The sequence below is a fragment of the Protopterus annectens genome, chromosome 12.part0 (genome assembly GCF_019279795.1).
Source record: "Protopterus annectens isolate FY-2018-M chromosome 12.part0, PAN1.0, whole genome shotgun sequence".
In the NCBI taxonomy this organism is placed as follows: domain Eukaryota; kingdom Metazoa; phylum Chordata; order Ceratodontiformes; family Protopteridae; genus Protopterus; species Protopterus annectens.
The window spans coordinates 131,511,691-131,526,000 of record NC_056746.1 but is presented as its reverse complement, the minus strand read 5'-3'; positions in this window follow the sequence as shown (position 1 = coordinate 131,526,000).

Genomic DNA, 14,310 nt, shown 5'->3' with positions numbered 1-14,310 from the left:
GAGAGGGAATTGCTTGAAGGGGTATGCCATTAATGGGTACGCCATTAATGATGTCTGGGGAAATGACATTGCATTGTAGGTTTTCCAATGCTATCTTCCCAGATTATGACTGTCAGACACCTATCCACCAGCTAACATAACACTCTCTAGTTAACCTACACAGTTTCCAGTAAGGTCTACTGGCCTAATATTGTCAAAAACCTTGTCAGGCCATAGTAGACAGAGTGAGTAATATTCCCATCATCCATTGCATAGTGTAACACTCAGTGGGATCCACCAGTTAGAGTCAGTAGGCATGATTTGCCCTTGAGCATAACAAAAAGTGTGTGGTCCAGTGTCAGTAGGTGTGCAACAGTGTTACTGCTAGTATCCATACTAACTCCTTTCATGGCATTCCATGTCACATGACTCAGAGATCTGGGGACACTGCTTGGCATTACATGCTAATTGTCCTTTGTGCAACTAAGTATTGCAGTTGCTTCTGGTATGTTCCAAGAAGAGCATTATCCAAGGTGTCTGTACAGAGCACAGACAAACACATTAGGGAAGTGTAATGTGTATTCCCTGTGAAGATAAGGTGGGGGGTTTACACAGGTATTCTACAATTGGACACTACCCAAGCAGTGTGTACTGGAAGGACACAATTACCTTGTGAAGACTTTGTTAAGCACGGGAGTCCATGGAATTAATGGAGGCTGGCAACTACTACTGCTGGTCTCACCAACACCATGCTCACATAGGATACCATGATCCAATACATTTTTCCATCATCACATGCAAAATGTTACTATGAAGCCTATGATGATGAGCAGAACACAGCCTGTTTATTCATCCACGTAGCTGTCCCACATCATGAAAGGCTCTGTAGGCTTCACATACCCTTTTGCAGGTAGATGCATTCATTAGCAACCTGGGCACTCAGTTGGCTTTTGCATGCATTATGCCACCTGTTCCAGAGTTGGTGGTATGTCACTAGGGAACTGACAAGAGGGGGATTAGGAGTACTGCTGTAGCACCACAATATAATGTACAATGTTCATTGACATATATGTCAAGTCTTGCTGAAAACAATCAGCACACTGGCTGTGAGCCATCATAGGTGACAATTTCACAGCTAGTCATGCATCCTGCCTTTAAACAGATTACTGGTGGATATTTGAATGACATAGCTATGAGGACTACTGCAGTGTACTGGCCAACTTTGGCCAATGTGTGTTCACCTCCCACATTTCCTATGTCATAAGGTACAGTTATGTAGCCAAAACACATGTCTGTGTTCCCACATCATGTCACACAACAACCAGTGTGCTGTCTAGTTGCTTGACAGACACCACATGCTTGTCATAATGTCAGCAAAGTTCAACAAGTCTTCTATGCATGCACAAGCATCCACATCTTCACTGCAAGGTGTGCCTACAAACAGTGTATATCAGTTTGTTAACCCCAAGGGTGTGGCATCATGAACCTACCTTTACAGGACCTGCTGCTGAGATGTTGTGAGTGTCCCCACTCTCCACCCCTCTACTTCTATGACACACAAACACAAAGTATGATAGATTTGAGTGCATTTCAAACCTTGCTGCCATGGTGTCTCCAACAGCAGTCATTACATATGGCAATGAACATTATGCCAACATGCACAGTTCACATCCTGCACCACCTATAACCACATCACAAACACCTGTGTGTGTGCAGTTCCTTACCAGACACACTGCCAAACAGACACCTCAGAAAATCCTGCCTCTGGAGTGCACAGCGCACTTAATATTGCATTTACCATCTCTCACAGGTCAAACACCCGGGGCAAAACACAAAATCACACACCTCTTAGTCAGAGGTGATTACATCGTGAGACAGATTAATATCCATGTCAAGTGGCTACATATGGGAAAGATTACAGATAGCTGTCTGTGAGTTGACATAATAGGCCTTACCACACATTGCCGCAAATCAAGGAATATCACTTCACATAATGTTGACATCATAGTTCCTGCAGCTGTATATGACTAGGGACATATGTCGCCAGCCTGAATGCAGACACATGAATGTGCTTAGCCAGTCTGTCTCTCTCGCAGGTATACACATAGCTTTCAGCTGCAGTTGACCCTCACCTAGGATGATTGCTCCATACACATGGAAAATGATGGATGTCAATAATTGCCTTAGCATGTGGTATCATTGTCAGGGGATCTACTACATGTCTGCCTGGGATGCCTTTCTCCACAGACATCAATGCTTAACCAGTGATGGAGTTCATCTATCACTCCTGAGATTTGGAATAGCAGCCAAGGCTACTGGCACCTCCACCATGCATCTTAGATGCACTGTTCAGGGACCAGTTGGCAATGAGAACCCATCTTCACACCTCAAAATGATAGTGTTCAATGTAATGCAGGTGGTGTATACATAGTTATTAAGGATATATGCACATCCAGATTTTGTGAAACACTGTGATTTCCTAGCGACACTGGAGTTGCCATTCAGTACTGGAAGGACACATAATCAAGCAATAGCTGGCTACAGGAGCAGTTCCATGAATCCAGACACCCATTGTGCGTATTTGTATGAATGGGTGTCTATCAAGATATATACCATGGTGTGGGGTGACATTAAGTGAACACAAAATGTGTTGCTTAGTCATGCTGCGGCTCACTTCCCCAAAGGTTAGTCTACATCCTTAACTACAATGCCCTGGAGCAGTGCTGTGACATCCTCCAAGGGGAACCAACTTATTGCATCATGTGTTTACCAATATGGGTGACCACTGTAGCCTCCCAATGTGAGGTCTTCCCTGGTGGGATCTGACCACAGATCAGTGTTATTTAAACTACTAGCACTAACTCCTCCTTGCAGACAATACAGACATATTTTCCACAAAGCCATTTATTACCTCCTGTGGGGATGTTTACATAACTTGACTGCACCTTCCCCCTTTGAAGGGACAGGCAAGTATGCTGAGCTCTACATCCATGCATTATGACAACAGCATTACAACTGGATGAACTCAGCTGTACCTGACAGGAGGAACACATGATCCTCATGGCACAGCAAACTTGCGTGATTGACAATCACCATTATCAGGTTGTACAACAAGAGGTGGACATTGCTGTGTGACAGTTGGGGTGAGGGTGCCTACCCTAAAATGTTGACACAACCACCTCAGCTAAAAGAACCACATAGTGTTGTTGTGATGTTGTGTAACCACAGTATATGACAAAATTAGCCACCCACACAAAGCAGAGCCACAATGCTCAGTGTAGTTGCATATGTAACCTCAAAGGACAGGCCCAGATTGTCAGTGAACTCATACATAATAATGCCACTTATAATGGGCATGTACTCATAGCTAGCCTGTAGTCCCACAGGTTCATTCTGCATCAACTTCACTCCCCTGTCTCCACCACATGTGACACACAACATTCATACAACCTGTCCCATAACTTCCATATCTACAGAGAAGGTTGTAAATGGCCTCTCTATGGAGGATACACCTCATCTACTGGACATGCTAACATCCCAGGCTGCATCCTACATGGGATCTGCCAAGGATTACTAACATCACTCAGAACACCTTGTAATCATACTGAAACCACTGGCTGATCCCCAGCTGACTGGACAATGGCAACTGTTATAACCTTGCACAGAGGTGGTCCCTGCACTGACCACCAGAACTATAGACCTCTTTGCCTGAGTTTGACCATAGCGGCAATCATCATGGAGCTGATCAGCACACACATATGTGATCTACACACATTTGGCTCTATGCAGTTTGGATGTCTGACAGGGGGATCATGACTGTTAAATGTGGTGGACATTTCTGAGGCAGTCACCAAGAACCTGGGTGAGGGGACATCAGGGCATACAACCCCCTGGACTGAGCCATGACATCTGACTATATCCCCCACACAGGCATCATTTACAAAGCACCCTCTTAGGCATCCATGCTACGATCACTGTAGGGGTCACTAAGTGGCCCATTCATGGCACATATACTGAACATAGGGACATCCACCTCTGGTATCTGATCTGTAAGCAGCAGTGTTCAACACGGCTCAGTCATGGGTCCTCTACTGCCTGGAATCCATTTAATCATGATACAAGGTAATACTGAATGTCTGTAGCTAACAATCTTGTCTGATGCTTGCAAACTGTGAGCACTCAATGGAGTCTGTGAGTTATGTCAATAGCCTACAAGAGGGTATTGATGAACAAATGCCTGTTGACATAGTAATGGCCATAAACTCTATGCAAATATATATGTAGTATCATTTCCATCATTAACACCTGTGTACCTGGTAAGTAGCACATCAGTCTCAATGTGTGATGTACAAACTCAAGGGTGAAATTACTGGGCACACAGACCTGGTCGCATAGGTTTACACCTAATGTGCATGAGATCACTATGTCTTCCCAGTGGTATATCAGGAATCATTTGCCATAGCTGACTGCACAATCATCCATAATTGACATACTCAGAACCTCCATGTACTCTTCCCTCAGTGTGCCAATATCTGAGTGCAATGGCCATTTTGTAACGTACCTTTCAAAGCAGTACTGGCACTTGCACACAGCAGTATGATCCCTTAAAAGGGAACTTCACGTCTTCAGCATGTGTTCAATGGGAATCCTCTGAAATGAGTGTCATTGTAGCCTGTGGCATATAGACTACTCAGAGGTGATCTCTGCCTTGCATACAGGGCAATGTGTGACATTACTTGATTGTAAATGCTGCATATCTGTAGGTGGCATAGTACATGTAATAATCACTCTAAGGACATTAACCTAGTATGTGACATTAGTAATACTTGCTGGTGGGAAAGATTTGTCTAGCAGACTTTAAACCACCTTTGAAACAGAACCCTGGCTAATGGCAAGCAGAGGTCTTCAGTGCACCTCAGCACATGCCATCTGAATGACTGGCTGGGTGGCCATCATCTTACCACAGGGCTTTTGCCTGTGTACCTCTTGGATTTGGGCAATATGTGCTGATCATGTAAATTAGGATATACAGTTGTCTATGACTGTGATGGTTGTATGGACTTTATGTTAGTGATATTCAAACATCCTATGGTTCCATAAGCTGACGTGAAATGCTCTAACAGCCACACATGGAAACATGGCTACATTGAGGATAGCACCACTTCCAATTACTGTTTACATGACATGGCACACCACACACATAGTGCAAGTTGGCTGTACATAGATTATAACACTTACCTATGTAATGGTAGACACTGCAGATCACAGTACATTGAAACATACCTCATGTCTGATATTACTATTGGTTTAGGACATATACTTGACATCAGCAGGTTTAGTTGTGATCAGACATTTGGAGGGCCACACCACCTGCTACAAATAAAATTCTGTAAAGCCCTACCTCTTTCTAAGTTATTGAGGTGATCATATTAATACCATATGGACATACACACACACACACACACACACACACACACACACACACACACACACACACACACACACACACACACACACACCCCAAGTGTCCTTGAGTGAGATTAGAACCCCTCCCTATTTATTATTACACACTATAGATCACAATACTTATCACATACATCACAGCTTAAGTCAGATACTACAATGGCAGATGGTAGTCTTAAGGTAGATGACATCTTCAGGCCTTGTAGAAGAGGGCGGTGCAAGGCCAAAAAGTGCACAGCCATTGCAGTTTTATAGCTAATGAAGGATTCTTAGTTGTTTGGTAGGAGAATACACGTACAAATGCAACAAGTGGCCTGAGTAAGATTAGAACACCTACTTACTTAGTTTTACACACTATACATCACCATACTTACCACATGCGCCACAGCTTAAGTCAGATGGTATAATGGCAAATGGTGGTCTTAAGGTAGATGACATCATTAGGTCTTGTAGAAGAGGGCAGTTTGGATGATAGCAGTAACTTACACATGAACCAAGTGGTGTGCAGTGAGAGTAAAACTCCTACTTATCTAGTCTTGCACAGAACAGATCACAATACTTATAGCATGTGCCAAAGCTTAACTCAGATGTAACAATTGCAGCTGGTAGTTTTTAGGTAGATGACATCATCAGGCCTTGTAGAAGATGGCAGTTTGGATGCCAGGAGCAACTTAAAGGGCCAAAAAGTGCATTACCATTGCATTTTGATAGCCAGTGAGGGATTCTTAGTTGTTTGGTAGGGGGATACACACAGAAACACACACACACACACACACACACACACACACACACACACACACACACACACACACACACACAACAAATGGCCTGGAGTAAGATTAGAGCCCCTATATATCTAATCTGAAACACTATAAATCACAAAACGTATCACATGCACTACAGCCTAAGTCAGATTTTACAATGGCAGCTGGTAGTTTTAAGGTAGATGCCATCATTGGGCCTTGTAGAAGATGGCAGTTTGGATGCCAGGAGCAACTTAAAGGGCCAAAAAGTGCATTACCATTGCATTTTGATAGCCAGTGAGGAATTCTGAGTTGGTTGGCACGGAGAGACACACACACACACACACACACACACACACACACACACACACACACACACACACACACTCTCTTACACATTCTAATTGGCCTGGAGTGAGAGTAGAACCCCCTACATATCTAGCCTTACACAGGACAGATCACAATACTCATTGCATGCACCACAGCTTAGGTCAGACACAACAGTGGCAGCTGGTAGCTTTAAGGTAGATGGCAGCATCAGATAGCAGTTTGGAAGCCAAATATAACTTACAGGGCCAAAATGTGCATTATCATTGCAGTTTCATAGCCAATGAGGGACTCTCAGTTGTTTGACAGGGGGTATATATACACACACACACACACACACACACACACAAACACATATACAGCTATATACAGTATATATATTCAGTATATATATATATATATATATATATATATATATATATATATATATAGCTATTTGAAAATGCATAGAGATAGATATACTATGTATGTGAGAGAGAGATAGTGACAGATGGATATGTATACATACATGTATGTATGTATAGACATATCTATACATAACAGGCCATTTTGATGACAGGGCAACAGGAGTGTGCTCAGTTTAACTAAGTGTATGGACCTGCACTCCAGTCCAGGACTGTATGTGTTACAGACACTGCCATGTGTCCTTGTTCCTGCAGTACTGCACTTCACTCAAAATGTCCATGGCATTCTCCAGCTGTCTGATGTAATTAATATATAACACAAGTTCATAGTGTAACACCACACACAGACTGACAGTCTGTGAAAACACCAACATAACAATATCTCACATGCAAAAGATATAGACACTTCCAGATTTAAACCATCCAGATTTAAACCATTAACAGCATCACCCATACTAACTTCCCTAGTCCACTGAGCCACACAACCTGCCAGCCAGAAAGCAGTCATTCATCACACAATCAACAGCATAAATATGTATGTTGTTATTCCTGTGTTAAGTGAGACATACAATGTGTGATCGATTACTATGTTACTGTCCTGAGATTGCCTAGACTGCTGATATACCATTGATGACCTACTGTTAAAGCAGTTATATGGGAAAACTGCTGTGTTGGGTGTGGGGGAACAACAGCACATGTTCTGCTGGGATACACAGTAGTCCAAATATTATCTGACCCCACTGTTTAATGTCTCCCTTGATTGATGTACTGCATATTCCAACCATGAGGCCTAGTGAATATTAAGGAAAACATACTAGTGGACTGAGTAACTGTATTCCAATGTGGATGTTACTTGTGTCCAAATAGTCCACTATATTTCGTTGCATAAATGCAGCAGATCCATACATACAATACCATCTTATAGTAATTCTTACAAGTAGTGTGTAGGTTAGGGACTTACCTTCCAAAGGCAGCAGATGACAGAACTGTAGTTCAGTGCTGACTCTGTCCGATGCAAGCAGTACACAGCCAATACATGGATAGGTACAGATTGTGTGGGTTGCCTGGCATCAATTTTAATACATGTATTTATGTGAGTAGGAGTAAGGTGTTAGCCCCTAGGGCCCTAGGTTGTCAGAGAATATGCTATGTGTTGTCTCAGCCAAGGCCAGGGTGTACTGGGCACCTCTACATCTGCCTACAGGGACATCAAGAGGTTCCCCTTCTTCTGTGTTCTCCTGTGGCTGTGGTGACCTGTGCACTGGTGGGGGGGCTGTGAATCCCAAGTTTTTGCTGATCCTGCTGCTGGTCTTTCCACAGGATCATATTGTGTAGCATGACACATACTGAGAACAGATGTGCTCATGTGGCTAGAGAGTACTGCAAGGCTCCACCAGATATATCAAGGCACCAGAAACATGACTTCAGAACCCCAAACAAATACACTGTGATGTTCCTAGTTTGTGCATGTGCCTCATCATGGCATTCTTCCATGGGTGTGTGTGTATTTCTGATGGGTATCAGCATCCACGGTTCCAGGGCATAGCCAGCATCCCCAAGTAAATGGCCATGTGGGACACCCCCCCACAAACATCTAGTACAGCTGTGATGCATGCCAGATATGGGAATAGTGATAACTGCCAGGGCTGCCAGCACACACATTCATGATAATCCCCTAGGCATTGGACATGACTTGGTAGTTGATGGAGTGGCACCCCTTGTGGTTGACATAGATTCTACCCTCCTCATCGGGTGGTGCCTTGATGTGTACATGAGTGCAATGTATGGCACCCAGTACTTCAGGCAGTGTGCTACATGGTAGAAGTGTAGTATATTGCTTGCACTTGCTTCAGCGGTGAGGGGAAAGGAAATGTGCTCACTAGCATGTTTTAGCATGGTATCCAGAAATTGGTGGAGTACACTGGACGATGATGCCTGTTAGACCCCCATCATCTCCCGAAATTGTCTTTTGACTACACATACCTTTGTTTCCATTGGGATGGGCTTCCCCTCTATTGGCTCTGGTTCTGAGTTGACAGAGGCAGAACTCAGTGACTTCTTGTAGTATGTTCCTGATCACCCAAGGAAGCCAATCTGGTGGTCCCCTGCCATAAACAAACTCTGCAACAGAAGGAGGAAACAGATGCAGAATAAGGTGAAGTCCCAAGTCTGGAAAAACTCCCTTATCAACCTCAACAAAAAGTTGAGATACCTTATTAAATCCTCTAAAGCTAGCTATGAAAACAGAATTGCAGCAGATAGTAAGGAACCACAAGACATTCTATAGTTATGTAAAGAATCTCCACGGCAATACCCAGATTTGCTCTGAGCTACTGCAAAATGGTACCGCCAACAGATATTGAAAGTATACTGGCCGACAAATTCAGTGCCAACTTTATCCCTCCCCCCAAAGGACCAATCACAATACCAGTAGAGTTACAGGCACCCAGTAATACTGCTGTTTAGGTTAAAAAATCACTGCCCAAGGCCAAGAATACAGCTTCTATGGGACCTGACAATATCCCTGGCTATGTTCTACATGGACTACAGAGTGAACAGGCACTTCACCTGTTTGTATCACAGCCTCACCTCAGGCTTTGTCCCTACCAAATGGCGCAATGCTACAGTCATCCCTCTCCACAAGGGAGGAGTGACTACAGACCTCAGGAACTATCGTCCCATTAGCCTGAAGAGTCTGATATGCAAAGCTATGGAATGCATCATCATAGGTTCATAGATTTATAGGAAGGTACTAGGCTATCTGCCTGAAGGCATTTATAAGCCTAGCCAGAGTGTGTCGGCTTTCGCCGCCCCATTGATTAATTAACTGAGCCTCTGTCTAGCAGAGCCAATGAAGTGATCCCAGGGGTGTACTTTCTGTTACCTATCCACTCGTCAAAGCTTCTCTTGAAGAGTGTTAGTGAGAGGCTCTGCCTAATGTAGTTAGGAATTTTGTTCCAAAGCATGGGGAGTCTCTGTGACAGGAATCTATCCCTCCAGCATGTTCTATTTATTGTTGTGGTGAGGTTTAGCTCACTAGAGCACATGGCTTGCAGTGACTTGGATTTCTTTAGCTGGAGCATGTCCATTAATTCTGAGCTGGACATGCCTTTGTAAGTCAGGCAAAGATCACCTCTGAGTAAGCGATATGCCACTGAGTACAGCCAGAGTTTTTTCAGTCGGGCTGCATAGGACATATGTTTGAGGCCAGTAATCCTCTTGGTGAGGTGCTTTTGTGGTCTTTCAAGCTGTTGGAAGTGTCTTGTGAGGTACATCCCAAATGGGACATTGTACTCTATGATGGGTCTGATGAGTGACGAGTAGAGGGGCACTATAACCTCTTTATTTCTAGATGCGAACCCCTTAGTAATTAGATGGGTCACATAGAAGGATTTCCTAACTACTTTGGCAATATGATTGTCAAAAGAGAGATTACTATCTACCTGGGTCCCCAGATCTCTTATTACCTCTTCTGTATTAAGGGGGCTGCCACCTATGTGGTAATTCGTGGGTGTTTTGTTTTTCCCAAACGGGATGACTATGCATTTTGTGGCATTTAGCTTGAGGCCATGACTTTGACACCAGGTGTCTGTCTTAATAAGGCCTTTTTGGAGGATGTCAGCTGGAGAGTCAATTATGGCTCCCAGTTTGCAGTCATCGGTGAACTTGGTTAGCTATAGTCCTCCTATGTTTGCCTGTACTTCTGAGAAATATATGCTGAACAGTAGGGGTCCCAGAACTGAGCCTTGCAGGACACCACTTGTGACTGGTTTAGAGTCAGACCTGGAACCCGCTATTCTTACCGTGTGAGTTCTGTCTGTAAGTCAGTTGGCAACCCATCTTGTGATGTAGGGGTTTATGTTCAGGCTGGTGAGTTTTTCTATAATACCCGAGTGAGGAATGGTGTCGCACGCCTTGGCGAAATCAAGGTACGCTGTGTGAACCACCTTTCCCTCGTCTATGGCCTTGGTAACTGTCTCGAAGTCAACCAGGTTTAGTAGGCATGATCTGCCCTTAACAAAGCCAAACTGGGTCGGGTCAAATGTTTGGAGGTTCCCAATGTCTTTGTTAATGAGTTCCATGATGATGCGCTCCATAGCCTTGCAGACCAGGCTAGTCAGGCTTATGGGGTCATAATTACCAGGGGCAGTTGTGGCTCCTCCTTTGTGGAGCAGAATAACCATTGCTGTGTGCCATTCTATGGGCACATAGCCTGTGGAGAGGCTGAGGTTGAACAGCATGTTTAGGTGGGGGGTTAGTTTGTTCTGTATTTTGTGCAAGACGCAGCCTGATACACCATCTGGCCCCACTGATGCTGTGTTTTTGGCTTTTGAAAGGGCTCTTTTCACCTGTGCTTCTGTGATTTCCAGGACACTACACTTTTCCGGTATTGTTGTGGGCCCTTTTGATGGTGAGAGGGAGGTGAAGTTTGCACTGAATCTATCTGCCAGTATGTTGGCAATATCAGTAAGTTCAGCATATTTTGTGCTATTTCGCACTATCTCAGAGCATATCTGTGAGTTGCCACTTAGCTTCTTGACATAGCTAAAGAAGGCTTTGTGGTTATCTTTCGAATCCTTGGCTATTTTTCTTTCGAAGTTAGCCTTGGATGATTTTATGAGGGACCTTAGTTTATTACTGATACTGATCAGGGATGTCTTTCCTTCTTGGGATTTGCTTTTTTTCTGAACTAGTTTCCTCCTTTTGTTGTATAACCTGTTTATGGCAGGGGTCCACCAGACTGGTTTCCTTCTCTTAGGGGAGTGAGTCTTGGTTTTGCTAGGGATGGCACAATCCATGCATCCTTGTAGGTGCTCATAGAGTGCAATTGTAAAGGATTCTGCATCTTGGGCAGTGTTATCCTTTAGCGTGAGGGCTGTGAAACTTACCACCTCTTCCTTAAGTAAGGTGAAGTTTGCTTTAGAAAAGTTTTTCACTGTGGTTTCCTTGGTTGGAGGTGGTGGTGGGGTGTGGACATCCAGGGTGATTAGTTTATGGTCTGATCTAACCAGTGATGTGTTGACCTCCGGTACGAAGCACCAGTCGCCCATGTTGGTGATGACCAGGTCCAATATGTTGGGGCCTCTGGTAGGGGAGTTTACCAGCTGATCCAGGGCATTTGAGTTGATAAATTCCAGGAAGCGCTGAGCCTGGGAGTTTGTACTCAAGTAGTTTTCCCAGTTAATGGTAGGGTAATTGAAATCTCCCAATATCAGGGTATTCGGTAAGACTTTCATGTTTTCCAGTGTCTCCAGAAAGGCGGAGTGGTGGTCCTGGGTCATGGAGGGTGATCTGTAGCAGGCCACAATTTGCATTGCAAATTTGCCCGATGTTAGTTGCACATGGATGATCTCAGAGGTGGTATGCTGCGCCACTAATCTGGAGGTGTGGGTAACCTTGATGAATATAGATACACCCCCTCCTTTTGTGTTTTGGTCCGTGTTCTGTGGCTGAAATGTGTGGTATGAGTTGTAGCCCAGTAGTGCTGGAGTGCTCTCTGGAGCCTTGAACCAGGTTTCAGTTACTGCACAGATGTCGATGTTCTCCATACTTAGGAGTGCTTCGAGTGCATGCATTTTGAGATTTAAACTCCTGGCGTTGAGTAGCATAACCCTCAGTTTTTTACTTGTGCTGTTTACGGAGGTGGGTTTGAATTTTGAGCCTTGCCTATAAAAGGCACTATGGGGGCAGCAAGAGCCTTGGCCAGTATTAGAAAGCCAAGGGGTGACCGGTGCAACCCGTCTCTTGTGAAGCAACGCGGCTTGTCGAGCATGTCATCCCAGGCTGACAGACATTGGATCCCCTTTGAATGACACCAGAAGCTTAGCCAATTGTTGAAATTGATCATTTTTTCTTTATACTGAGGTATCATTCTTGGTGAGGGCAGGATGCTACTCAGGGTCAAGGTCATAACTGCCTGGGCAACATGATCAGAGAGCTCTTCCATGTCTCTTTTCATGTAGTCCAGGGAGGTATGACTCAGGTCGTTCACACCAACATGAACAATGACAGAGTCATATTTGTACTTGTTCTGGAGTGACCTGAGTGCTTGTGTTATGTGGCAGATTCTGGCTCCCAACAGGGAGCTAACAGTAACCTTCTCCTTGTCCAGCCTAGTGAGTGAGTTGTCAGTGTGCCTGACTATTGAGTCACCTATTGCTAGTGTGTTAGGTAGGTTATTTCACCTTAAGGGCTGTGATTGTGCGGCACATTGATTTTGTGTTTTATGTGTTGTCTGGTTTGTGACGGGAGGTGCAGGTTTTGTGGGTGTCTGCTTTGGAGCGCTCTGATGCTTTTGCAGGTTTTTATTTAGAGCCTCTGAGTATGATTTAGTGTATTTATGTGTATTTTTTGCCAGTGCTGGTTTAGTAGGTCAATGTGAGGCTGGAGGTGTGGTGCAAGTGTTAACCTTCTCCTCATGGCTGTCTGTTCCAGTCTTGGGTGGAGATACCTTAGCCTCCAATTTGGCCAGTATAATTGCATCTCTCACATATGTTAGTGTTTTGTGGTAGGAGGAGAGGGTTGTCTGTGTACATGAGGCAGTTGTAACATTGCCTTCAAGATACCCAGATTCACCAGCTGGACTGGAGAGTATACCTGAAGTTGCCCTTTGGTCATGCCTGAATAGTAGGGTGAGCTGCTTAGTCACTTGGTTGGTGAGTGGTGGATAAAGAGCCTTGTCCTGCTGGGCAGTCAAGTGTCGGGGTATATTAGTGCTTGCCATTAGGTCTGAGCAAGTGCTGGACTGTAGGATGCTTTTTGAGTGCTTAGGTACTAGTTTCAAGTGAAAAACTGAAGAGGAGACTTAGTGGAGCCAGGAATAATTTAACCCTAGCTAACTGGTGCTGCCCGGCGCACAAAACCATGCAACGCATTTTTTAAACTACTAACTTCTGGGCCGGAACCACTCCTCCAGGGACAGATGGCTGCTCAAAGTTCCCCTCTCTGTCAGGTGAACAGAGAAACTTCCCTCTATCCAAGTAAGGTATGGGCAACTCAGAAACTTGTAACACAGCCCTGAATTCAGCACTAGCCTGAAAACTGGACTATACTAGCTTAGAAAGGTGGGAAACAAGAAATTTATTTATTTATGTATTTTTTGAAAAGATAAGGCAAAAACAGTAAAAAGGACACTTAAAACGGCTTTAAACGACTACAAATGATCAGAAAAGGCTATCACACTTTAGTGTGTAGCCTACAACAGTTAAACAATTTATTTAAACAAAAAACAACTTTTTAAAAGTGCAGGTAGTCAAATAAGTACAATATGTGAAAAAAACAAGCTTTTAAATCACAATAAGTGCTGGAAAATCAGCGTTTAGGCAGAAAACAGTTAAGTACAGCAAGAAAATACAGAAAACTGATACTCAATCACTCCAATGCACCTAATAAAC